The sequence below is a fragment of the Mus musculus genome, chromosome 2 (assembly GCF_000001635.26).
Source record: "Mus musculus strain C57BL/6J chromosome 2, GRCm38.p6 C57BL/6J".
NCBI lineage: Eukaryota > Metazoa > Chordata > Mammalia > Rodentia > Muridae > Mus > Mus musculus.
The window spans coordinates 104,803,647-104,816,484 of record NC_000068.7 but is presented as its reverse complement, the minus strand read 5'-3'; the positions used below and the strand labels follow the sequence as shown (position 1 = coordinate 104,816,484).

The 12,838-nt window shown below is 41.1% G+C and overlaps 1 protein-coding gene across 5 annotated transcripts in view; it reads left to right on the top strand.

Moving 5' to 3' along the window:
- Qser1 (glutamine and serine rich 1) overlaps positions 1-12,838 on the top strand; it is a 63,888-nt gene that overhangs the window by 2,196 nt on the left and 48,854 nt on the right. The gene's annotated exons all lie outside the window — the stretch shown is intronic.

The following is a 12,838-nucleotide window of genomic DNA, read 5'->3' as shown; positions in this document are numbered from 1 at the left end:
CTTTGCTCCCGGGAGAGGCGGTGGACAACTCCTGGCGGGTGGTCCCGGCTGGGAGGGGGCGCATGGTGCAGGATTCGCTCCTGGGGCGGGTCGGGGCGTGGGGCAGAAAGGGAAGGTTGGGTGGGATGGAGGGGCGCAGTCACCTCTCGGTGCTGGACTCCCACATGGTAAAGTTTAAGCTCCGGGCTGACCTCGGTATCTGGGGAACCGGGACTGACTCCGCGGGGAGGCCTAAAGGGGCGCCGCGGAGTCCTGGGCAGTGACATTCCATTGTATTGGAATCTGGGTGGCCGACAATGTGGTGTTGGGGGCTTCGGCAGTGTGAAGGTGAGGGCGGTGGCAGGGCATGACGAGGAGCGGGGCCGTGTCGCTGACACTGGGGGTCCTGGGATGACTGGGCTGCAAGAGAACCCCCAGGGCGGGACACGAATGCAAAGCAGGGGCTGGGTGACATATGTTTATAGTGATGTAGTGTTCCACGCGTTCAAAGTTGCTTTTGGGTTTCCTCTGCTTTTAACAACGGCAGGAAGTCAAGATTCCCTCTTGGCTTTCAGTGTCTGGGGGTGACTGAGTTTTGGGAAGCGTTGAGGGCTGGTGGTCAAAGAAGGCTCTAGAGGTCGAAGACCCAAAGCATGCTTCTCCGTCTCCACTTCATTGTATAGTGCGGCTCTCCAGCATGGGCAGTAGACCCCAAAATGGGGACTCCTGTTTGCTATTTAAGCTCGCGAGAAATGTGTAGCAGTACTACACTTTGAAATGGTCACATTCGAATGATAACTGGAAGGCGTGGTCTGGCTTTGGGAGCGGGGTACTTTTTAAAAACCGCCTCCCCTAAACAATACTCGATCTAGTAGGTATAGCTTCTGACCCAAGAACAGGGAAATCCTGGCTGGTAATGACTTCATCCTCAGCTACCAACAGGAAGCCTTGTACCTATGTGATCTCACCAGGTTTCTAAACGATTTAAACGACACGAGTGAACTTTTTATTTCACTTTACACATTCTAATTACCTTTGTTTTTATGAAAGTGCCGCATTCATGATTTAGAATAGATGTGTAAAGAATTAACTAGTCTTTGTCTTAGATAGTCTCGGAGTTATTATGAAAGAAAGAAAAATAATAATGCTTCAATAAAAGAGTAATTATAAACCTCAGAAAAATCTTTTGTTTAAAAAGAGCCCGGATTTTTAAAAAGAAAGTGATTTTTCCAGTTTCGAGCTAACTGGAGACGCTGAGGTCTTACAGAAATAGCTATAGTGTCGTGTTATTGTAAATAAAACATTTTGAAGAATTTTTAGGAAGAATATTAGACCCTTCCTTGGTTATTTTTGGTGGTAGTTTATCATTTTACAGAGAACAGTTACATTATCTATATGACTTACAATTTTTTCTCTCCAGAGATCAGCAATGATGGGTAATGCGTAGCATTTCTTATATCTCAAATATTTTTTCTTTTTGGTAAATAACACTGAAATCCTGCCTAGTTATTGTCTGTTATTTGTTTGAGCAGAATACCTCTGAGGCAAAAAGCAAAAGCTGACTGGCCATATTTTCCAAATGTTATCAGTCTAACTCTGAATAACTACCTAAGCATGTTTGAAAACAAGTTTAAAAGATTTTTGTTATTGTTTTGGATGTTGCTGGTCCTTAGATCCACTCCCTAACCCCTTGCTTTAAAACATTTTGGAGGGGTGTGGTCAGCTAAATTATAGCGTAGATAATGCAGGCTTTTCCCCTCCCCCATAAAACCTGCTTTGTTAACATGTTGTGTTAGGATTAGGCCATCTGTACAGGGCTGCTCACACTTCTTAATTGTGCATTACTTTTCTTCAAGCCAGGCAAATGTCCTCTGATTTCAGTTATATCCAAAGTACTATAGCCGGACTGTGCCTTCAGAGTCCTTAAAGATTGGGCATTTCAAAAGCTTAATCATATTTTTACAACATTTAGAAAAGCTGTTTCGTAATTCATGTATCAGTTGAATGTTTTTGTTTCCCTTTTGTGGCAGTTTCTTTGGAAGGTACAAATGAACACTAGCTGTGATGATGTAATACAGATATTTATCCATAAAGAATTAGCCTGTCTGCCACCTTGTTTCCTGTAACTTACTCAGAAACGGACAGATGGTCATGGCATTCACCTGTTACTGACATGGGATCTAACGTTCTACTTTATGTCTTTGCTTGCTCCTAAAATGCATTTTCATCACTTAACAGGAGGTGCCAAGGAAATCATGAGTTTGAAACAGTATTTTCTTTGGTACAGCAGTTCCATCAGATAATAGATTTGTTTCTTTCTTTCTTTCTTTCTTTCTTTGGTTGGTTTTGGTTGGTTGTTTTCTCCCCCCCACCCCCCCTGGACAAGGCTGACCTGGAACTTACTATGTAGATCAGGCTGGCCTCAAACATACAGAACTGCCTACCTCTGACTCCCAAGTGTTGGGATTAAAGATGTACACCATATTTGATTGTTGTAACACTTGGAAAATGATAAGGAGACTTTTTGTTTGTTTCTTTAAAAAGGATTTATGGAGAGGATTTTGGACTCTGAGTGTTTCTAATGTAGCACTTGGTAGTTACTTGTGTAGTTTTGGGCTAGGAACTAACTACTCTTGTACATTTCTAATAGTTTGTGGCACTCAGTTTTGGAAACCAAATGATCATATGCTTTGCTTATTATCATGACCGTTTAGGAGGTTGTTTGAGGGGTGGTGTGTGTGTGTGTGTGTGTGTGTGTGTGTGTGTGTGTGTGTGTTTTCAATATGGATTCTATAAAAGGGAATAAATTGAAGGGATTAAGAAAAAGGCTAAGGTGCTCTTAAATTAGGGAGCTTTATAAATCATGTAAGTGAAAGATAATAAGAGCTTGTATCAGTACAGAATGGAAACAAAGAGAAATGAAGGAATCTTTAACAGTCTCGGGGCTAGACAGGCATGGAAACTTGCACCTGTAACCCCAGGATAGAAGAAGATTGCTTTGAGTTCAAAGGCAGCCTCTTTTTCCAGTGTCTCGACTCTGTAAAAGGCAATAAGGTTTGGTGACAGAATGATCAGGTTTCTGGCCTGAGCAACTAGGTGACAGGAGGTGTGGACAAAGATGAATCTGTAAGGAGAACTAGAGGTGAGATGGGTGTAAAAGCATGAGCTCATCATTAAATGACCTTTACTACTCAAGTAAAAGGTCAGAGAGAGTGGAATATGTGACTGGGTACTCAAAGGAGGTTTGAACTGAAAACAAATACGATCATCTCCTTTGAGATGGCATTTAAAAACACATCAATCCCAAGCTTTGAGTAAACATGAGGGATTAGTTAGAAGAGGAATTAAAAACTAGTCAAGAACAAGGAAAAGCTGTGGGCCAGAGATGATGAAGGAGAACCAGGAAAGTGCAGTGCAGTTGAAAGAAGAATGTTCAGTCTACAGCAAAAAGGACACTGAAATAGGATAGTGCATTGTTTCTAGGCCAAGTCAGGAAACTTTAACTGTCACATGGTGGATACCATTAGACTTTTACCATACAGCAGTGCAGTATTATGGCTAAACATAGAGGTTCCAGACTCACAGTGCCCAAGTTTAAATCTCAGCCTCATGACCTAGAAGCTTGGTGGCTGCAGATGTGTTGCTTAATATGTCTATGCCTTAGTTTTCTCATCCATAAACTTAGAAAGAATATGTACTGTAGGGCTGAAGATGTGGCTCAGCAGTTAAGAGTCACTCAAGCTTGACTCAGTTCCCATCACCCACCCACAAGGAGGCTCACACATCTGTAATTCCAGTTCCAGGAGATTGGATGCTCTCTTCTGGGAGGCACCATGCATACATATGATGTACATATATACATGCAGGTAAAACACTGATACTGATATAACTGTTTTAGAAAAACCTATTGCAAAGGATTTTCGTGAAACACTTGATGTGTGGCTTTAAAACAGAGGCTAGTAAAAATTAGCTCATGAAATAAATGATACTGTTACCATGCATTAATACTTTTTGAACTCTAATACAGAAGTTTGGTTGAAATAGCCTTTTGCTCATTTGGGATTGTCTTTACCTATAAATTGTGATTTTATAAGATCTTTTCCAAAAACTTGAAGGACACTCTAGCTTTAACACTTTAATCTCAGCAATCAGGAAGCAGAGGCAGGTGGCTCTCTTGAGTTCTAGGACAGCCAGGGTTACACAGAGAAACCTTAAGTCACTGAGAGTAGATTGCTTGCCTAGCATGCTGCAGGCCTTAAAACCAGCATCACATAAAAACCAGGTATGGTGGCACATGACTTTGTATGGGATAAGATGGGGTTGGAGTGAGGGTATATATGCATCTTATTCCCTCTCCACCCTGTAGCAGGGTCCAAGAGTTTAGATGTGTGATTATTGAAGAATAGGGATATAGGCCACTGTTTGTTTTCCTATTTCCCTGCCACAGTCTCTGGAATGAGTACTAAAGAGTATCTGCCATACATACATGTATTTTCTTTTGTTCATTAAATTGGTGTCTGGTACCTGCCTGTTAGATGAGGTAATGTTGCCTTTATCATCAAATATATCTCTTTAATGAAAGCTCAAGAAATGTAATGGCATGTATTCATTCACACATTAAAATGTACTGAGCTTCTGAGTTCCCCGATACTAGACCAAGTTCTACAGGGTACTGCAAAAATAGGAAAGACACTGTCCTGCCACTTAAAAAACTTATGGTCTACAATGGTGACAGGGTAACTAATATACCTGTTACTTCCACTTGTCTTCTAAATGTTGGCTCAAGCCAGGCTTAGAGCTCTTTTCTTCTCCATTTGTTCTGGCTGAACTTGATGTGAATGAAGTGACATTCAAATTTATACCTTTATTTTTGCTTCTAGCACCTAACATCTTTATGTAGATATTGAATAGGTGTTTTAAACTAATTCTAAATACTAATTACTAAAACACGATTAATTAATTAATACTAATTATTAATACTAATTCTAAAACACGATTATCTTTCCCATCTTCGTAAGTGCTGCCGCTGTTTATTTCACTTATTTATTTTGTGTGTATGACTGTTTTGCTTGTGTGTTTTGTGTGTGCTCACCACATGGATGCAGTGCCCTCAGAGATCAGAGGAGGGTGTAGGAGGAGTTACAAGTGGTTGTGAGCCACCTGTATGGGTACTAGGAATCAAACCCAGGTTCTGCAAGAGTAGCTAGTGCTTTTAACCTCTGAGCCATCGCTGCACACACACACACACACACATTTTATTAGGCATAGAATGGGTAGAGTTAGCTTTTTGAAACTCAGATCAGGTGATGCAGTATTGTAACTCAAACCTTTCAGTATTACTCAAGGTCTGATCTTTGACCTCTGGGGCTCTCTGTGTCTGAGCCTCAACTAATTCTCAAGTCTTTTTTGTTTGTTTGTTTGTTTTTAATTTACTTATTATTATACATAAGTACATTGTGTAGCTGTCTTCAGACGCACCAGAAGAGGGCGTCAGATCTCATTACAGGTGGTTGTGAGCCACCATGTGGTTGCTGGGATTTGAACTCAGGACCTTTGAAAGGGCAGTCACTGCTCTTACCTGCTGAGCCATCTCACCAGCCCTAATTCTCAAGTCTTATCACATGTTTCTCATGTTGCACAGTCCCTGCAGTCAGGTTGGCGTTTTCTCCAGAAGCAGGCTGAAGTTCTGACTTCTGCTGGCTGTTGTTTTCACCTGGAGTTGTCCTTGCTGTTTGTGGGCATTTCGGCTCTTTCCCAGGTGTTTTCTGACAGGGTCTGTCACTGAACCTGGAGCTCATAGTTCAACTATCTGGCTGGCCAATGAGTCTAGGGATCTGTCTGTTTTGCCTCCTACAGTACTGAGGTAACAGATACAGGCCACCACTTCTCTCTGTGTGTTACCATGTGTCTGGCAAAATTCTTTGTCCCTGTTGAGCTTAACTTCCTAGCCAGTAGGGAGGCAAAGGACCATTTAAGTAAAACCATTTCCTCTTTGAGGAAGCAGCAGGTAGGCAGCCTATGCAAATGTACTAAGGCAAGGAGTTTGGCAGTTCTCTTCCCTGATAGAGCTTAGTGGGCCCTCAGAATCACTTGAGGGACTTGCTGAACACACTGACTGCTGGCCCAGCTCCAGAGCTTCTGAATCCGTACATCTGGGATACAGCCCTATAATTTACATTCCTAACGTGCTCCTAGGTAATTCTGTTGCTGCTTATTTAAGGACCATGCTGAAAACACTGATGTGAATCTTATCTTTCTTGGCAACTTGTTTCACAGAGCTTTCCTGACCACCAAATTTATTTTTAATTATGTGTAGGTGTCAGTATGTATGTAAGTGATTGCAGATGCTGTAAGAGGTGTCAAAACCCTTGGAGCTGGACTTACAACGTGGTGTGATCCTTGCCTGGTGGTGATGGTGGCGGTGGCTGTACAGACCTTTAATTCCAACACTGGAGGCAGAGGCAGGCGGATCTCTGTGAATTCAAGACCAGCCAATACTACAGAGTTCCAGGATAGTCAGCCCTCTGCCACTTAACAGCATATGGTCTTAGGAAAGTTAACTTTCCTAACCGTGACTACACACACACACAAATCCAAAAATATAAACAAGCAAACAAAAATCCAACTTATGACCCTCCTGATATAAGTGCTTGTTGGGTCCTTTGGAATAGCAGCAGGTATTATTAACCTCTGAGCCATCTCTCCAGCCCCACCCTACCCAGAATTTAAATAAACCCGTATTTACTTTGAAGTGTGTGCTTTTAGTTGGCAAGACCAAGAAGTGAGTGTAGGGGTTTGTAGAAAGACAGGAAAGGATGCTCGGAGATGAAGGTTTTAGTGAATGACACAGTCTCAGCTTTTCGATGAGAACTATAGTGGCTGTTGTGCACTACTCTAGTAATTTTGGTATATATAATCTCAGCTCCTTTCATTAACTATGATGCCATTGCTAACCAGTTTATAGAGAATGAAACTAAAGCATAGAGGGGTCAACTTTCCTAAGACCAATGCTCTTAAGTGGCAGAGGCAGTATTTGAACTCTGGAAATGTGATGTGGGAGAATATGGTGTTAATCACAAAGTAACTTAGTTCAACAAGGAAATTCCGTTTGTGGGGTTGAGGATAGAAGATAAATCAGATAAAGCAGAACTAGTAAATGAAGTAAAAGGCAAAGACTGGAAGCCTTTGAGGAGTATAGTGATTGGGTCTTTGGGATTTAGCATCTGTGCTGAGAGGCTATGCTCCTGTTTTTAAAAAGAATTGAAGCCAGGCGTGGTGGCGAAAGCCTTTAATCCCAGCACTTGCACTTGGGAGGCAGAGGCAGGCAGATTTCTGAGTTCGAGGCGAGCCTGGTCTACAGAGTGAGTTCCAGGACAGCCAGGGCTACAGAGAAACCCTGTCTCAAAAAACAAAAACAAACAAAAAGACAACAACAACAAAAAAAGGAAAATAAAAGGAATTGGGATAGTTTTTCCTAGGGCATTTTTCTTTCTTTCTTTCTTTTTTTATTACGTATTTTCCTCAATTACATTTCCAATGCTATCCCAAAAATCCCCTACACCCCCCCCCCCGCCCCCCACTCCCCTACCCACCCATTCCCATCTTTTGGCCCTGGCGTTCCCCTGTACTGGGGCATATAAAGTTTGCCTGACCAATGGGCCTCTCTTTCCAATGATGGCCGACTAGGCCATCTTTTGATACATATGCAGCTAGAGACAAGAGCTCTGGGGTACTGGTTAGTTCATAATGTTGTTCCACCGATAGGGTTGCAGATCTCTTAAGCTCCTTGGATACTTTCTGTAGCTCCTCCATTGGGGGCCCTGTGATCCATCCAATAGTTGACTGTGAGCATCCACTTCTGTGTTTGCTAGGTCCCGGCCTTCCTAGGGCATTCTTAAGGTAGAAAATTTTAGAGACAATTTAAGGCCATGGGTTTATACCAGATTGAACAACTTGTCATAATATATGGAAAATTGAGAAGATCTTACCAAGTTTTTTTTGTTTTGTTTTCGACACAGGGTTTCTCTGTGTAGCCCTGGCTGTCCTGGAACTCACTCTGTAGACCAGGCTGGCCTCGAACTCAGAAATTCGCCTGTCTCTGCCTCCCAAGTGCTGGGATTAAAGGTGTGCACCACCACTGCCCAGCAAGTACTCATACTTTTAAACTACTGTTTTCTTTTGACTTCTTGTGAAACCATGTTCACAAACTGCCTGATATTCTCATCTTCAAGTCATACCAGTTTTTCACCATGCGCATCAAATGCTAGTTTTGTTGCTGTGTCAAAATACTTGAAATAAACTCATCTTAAGGTAGAGTTTTGGATTATGGTCAGTCCACTGGGTCACAGGAAGGTTTGGTGGCAGAAGCAGGAGGAAGCTGGTACACTGCACCCAGTCAGGAGTTTGTTCATCCTAAGACCCTGCTATATAGAAAGGACTGACTACTCAGGAAGGGTGAGTCTTCCGACCTTGATTAATCTAGATAATTCCCTATAGACATGCCCAGAGATTTGTAAAAATACAAGCAGCTTCGTGAATGTTGGGATTAAAATGTGTGCTACCATGCTTTGCACTTTAATGCTATCTTAAGTAGAAATACGAGAGATGAGACTTGAGTTTGAACTCAGAAAACATCTGTAAGTGTGGCTGTTATTATTGTTTTTGTTTTTAAGATTTATTTATTTTATATATGTGAGTACACTGTAGCAGTCTTCAGACACACCAGAAGAGGGCATCAGATCCCACTACAGATGGTTGTGAGCCACCATGTGATTGCTGGGAATTTTAACTCAGGACCTCAGGAAGAGCAGTGATTGCTCTTAGCTGCTGAGCCATCTCTCCAGCCCCCATGGCAGTTAATGCATCTTCAGTGAACCCTAAACGGTAATGATCCAATTCCACCTTGATTTTTTTTATAATCTCTTTTCCCTTAAGTATTTTGTCCAATGGCTCTCAGCTATACTCTTAAGTTTGAGTGTAGCTGTTTTGTCTTCAGAGTTCCCTGTCTCGTTTGTTCAGGAAAGCCCTAGATTTTTGCTTTGAGGCTGTACTGTTTTCTCCAGGTAATCAGCTTATCAGATTCTCCTTCTACCAATGATTTACTTGAACTTTTCCTTTTTTAATTTTGTGCTAGGGATTAAACCCAGGGTTATATGCTAGGCATATGCGCTACTCATAGCTTATACCTCCCGGCCACACTCTCTGTATTGGCTCTGGGTTGAGTTCTAGCACTCTTGAACGTTTTCTTTCCTTTCTTTTTTCTTTCTTTCCTTTCCTCTTCCTTCCTTCCTTTCTTCCTTTCTCCCTTTCTTTCTTTCTTTCTTTCTTTCTTTCTTTCTTTCTTTCTTTCTTTCTTTCTAAAAAGATTTTATTTAAGTATATGAGTACACTGTCATGTCTTCAGACACACCAGAAGAGGGCATCAGCTCCCATTATCCCATTACAGATGGTTGTGAGACACCATGTGGTTGCTGGGAATTAAACTCGACCTCTGGAAGAGCAGCCAGTGTGAGCCATCTCTCCAGCTCCCTTGAACGTTTTCAAAGTGAATTAGCAGTATACTATCTTCAATTTGTAGTTAATAATTTATTCATTTATGTGAACACAGATATTTAGAACCTCTTAATAATAAAACAGCACATTTCCTTGTGTTCACTGTTTGACTTCTCATAACCTCATAGCATCCTCTAGGAGAAGCATGTAGAACTTTTCACAGATCTACTAGTATGTTGTTAGCATTTCATTTCCAGACCTTTGTATATGCTGTTTCATCTTCTTAGGATACTTCTTTCTATCTTTAGATAATTTTCTCTTTCTTCAATGCTCAGCAACCATTTCCTATAGAAAGTCTTCCCGTACCGTATTATGTTTTTCTGTTTTCTTATGCTTATTTATTTATTTGTCTCCAGTCTAACACTTGGCAATTAATAAATGTCAGTTGTATAGATGCAGCCTTTAGGTGCAATAATAATGGCATTGATTGAGCATTTGTGATGTGCCACGTATAGAAATGTACATAATGCTGCATATGTGCTTCATCAGCTTACTGTCACAGCAGCCTGGCAGAAGCAGGGCAGATGAGGTTCTTGCCTGTATTTTACAGTTGTGAAAAGTAAAGCTTGTGTGGTTAGCCTTATGTCAGACTGTAAGAAGTGAGTTTAAGCCAGGCAGTGGGGCAGTGGTGTCGCAGGGATTTAATCCCAGCACTTGGGAGGCAGAGACAGGAGGATTTCTGAGTTCGAGGCCAGCTTGGTCTACATAGTGAGCTCCAGGACAGCCAGGGCTACACAGAGAAACCCTGTCTAAAAAAAAAAAAAAAAAACCAAAAAACAAAAAATAAAAAAAAACTGAGTTTAAGTCCTGTAGTCTAGTTGCAGAGCCTGTACTTTAGAAAAACAAAAACGGGGCTAGGGAGAGATGGCTTGGTGATTAAGAGCACTGGCTTCGAAAGAAGACTCAGGTTCAATTCCCAGCACCCATATGGCAGCTCATAACTAACTGTAACTCCTGTTTAAGGAGTCCAGACATGCGTGCTGGCAAAACACCAATGCACATAAAACAATTGTTTTAAAATGTGTTTCAAAGTCTCTTTGATTTATTTTTCAAATTTGTAGAACTATAGGGCTGGGTTTTAAAGTTTCAGACTGCAATTAGTAGAGTTCTGTAGAATATTTGTCATATAAATGTGATGGACACAGCTACCAGGTTAACTCAGTAGATTTAGTGTTTATTTTTGTACAGAATTTTTAAAGGATTTATTTTATTTTATCTATGTGTATGTGTGGCAATATGTACATGTGTAAGTGCAGGTGCCCACAGAGTTCAGAAGAGGAAGTCAGCATCAGATCCTCTGGGGCTGGAGTTCAGTGAGCTATCTGAAACGGTGCTCTATCCACACTCAGGTCCTGTGTAAGAATGGCACTTCCTCTTAACACTTGAGCCATCTCTCTACCCAAGATCTTTTTTAAATTAAGAAAATAGGTGTGTGTGTGTGTGTGTGTGTGTACCATTTGTGTGCACCATTTGTGTGCCTAATGCCCATGGAAGCCAAAGGACAGTGTTGAAAATCCTGATTAACTAAAGTTACAAATGGTTGTGAGTAGCAATTTGCTTGCTGGGAACTTAATCCCGGTCTTCTACAAGAACAGCAAATATTTTTAACCATTCAGCTGTCTTCCAGTCCCAAATTTTAGAATGATAAAGAGCTTTGGACTTTACAAGTGGAAGAATTGGTGCTCTAGGAGGCTATGGACTCTGCCCAGAGTTTTGGCAGCAGTTGCAGCACAAGCACTGATGCTCAGGGGCTCCTGACTGCAGTCCAGGGCTTTTGTCTTCCACAACTGTGGAAGGGCGTAATGCTTTAAAAAAAAAAAAATTTTTTTTTTAAAGAGAATGCTATTTTCTTTGTATTCTAGTTTGCAGTGGCTAAATTCCTTAACACAAAGAGAATAAAGTGACATAATTTCTTAGACAAAAGCATTCATTGATTGCTTAAGTATCTTACTACTTACATGCAAGTTCTAGCTTGTTTATCTAGGATTTAACATATTTCATGGAACTTTTGATTAATTGACTTTTAAACTTGGAATGTGTTTTATTCCTTAAGCATATAGACATAGGGTAGGCTACCAAAGAATGCTTTATGTTATTAATATCTGAATATAACCCAAAATGAAGCAAAAAACATTTATTCCTTATAATCATAATTCCATCTTCATGACAGGAATTGTCACTTTAGGTGTGTGGGGATGTTTGTTTGTTTGTTTAGTTTGGTTTCTTGTAGGCTTTAAAGTAAGTAGTATGTACTTTAAAAGTTTTTCAGGGGGTATTTATTTTTATTTTAATTTGTGTGGCTGTTTTTTGTTTGCTTGTTTTTGTTTTTCGAGACAGGCTTTCTCTGTATGGCCCTGGCTGTCCTGGACTCATTTTGTAGACCAGGCTGGCCTCGAGCTCAGAAATCTGCCTGCCTCTGCCTCCTAAGTGCTGGGATTAAAGGTGTGTGCCACCATCACCCGGCCTGTGTGGCTGTTTTTATCTGCATCAGTTTATGTGTACCATGTGTGTGCAGTGCCTCTGTAGGTCAGAAGAGGGCATCAGATCCTCTGTAACTGGAATTATAGACAGCTGTGAGCCACCATATAGGTTGTTTATACAAACCAAACCTGGGTCATTTGGGAAAGCAGCCAGAGCTCTTAACCAGTGAGCTAGCTTCCCAGCCCTTTAAAGCATTTTGCTTTGTTGTTGTTGTTTTGTTTTTAATTTAAAAAATATTTATTTATATGAGTATTTTGCCTGCAACTGTGTCTGTGCACCATGTGCATGCCTGGTGCCTACAGAGATTACAAGCAGATGATAGATCCACTGGTTGTGGCTGGATGGTTGTGATTCGCCATGTGTGTGCTGAAAGCCAAACTTCTGCCCTGTGACAGCAGCAAGTGCTCTTTAAGTGCTGAGCCAACTCTCCAGCCTTTCTCATCTATTTTTGGGCAGACAACATGGCGTATAGGTAAAGATGCTTGGCTACACAATCCAGGCAACCTGAAACAACTCTGGAACCCATTTAAAGACATAGGGACGTAGTAGAGAACCAACACCATAGATGTTGTCCATTGACTTCCATATAAGTGTTGTGGCATGTGCACACCTCCATATCACATTAATAGATAATTAGTTAATGAAATAGTTTTCTTTGTTAAAGCTAGTTAGATTAAAATCTTAGAGAAAAACCTACTGGTGAATGAATCTCTGTGACTTTGAGGCCATCCTGGTCTAAAGAGCGATTTCCAAAACAGCCAGGGCTATGCAGAGAAACCCTGTCTCAAGAACAAAACATGAACAACAACAACAACAAAACAAAACA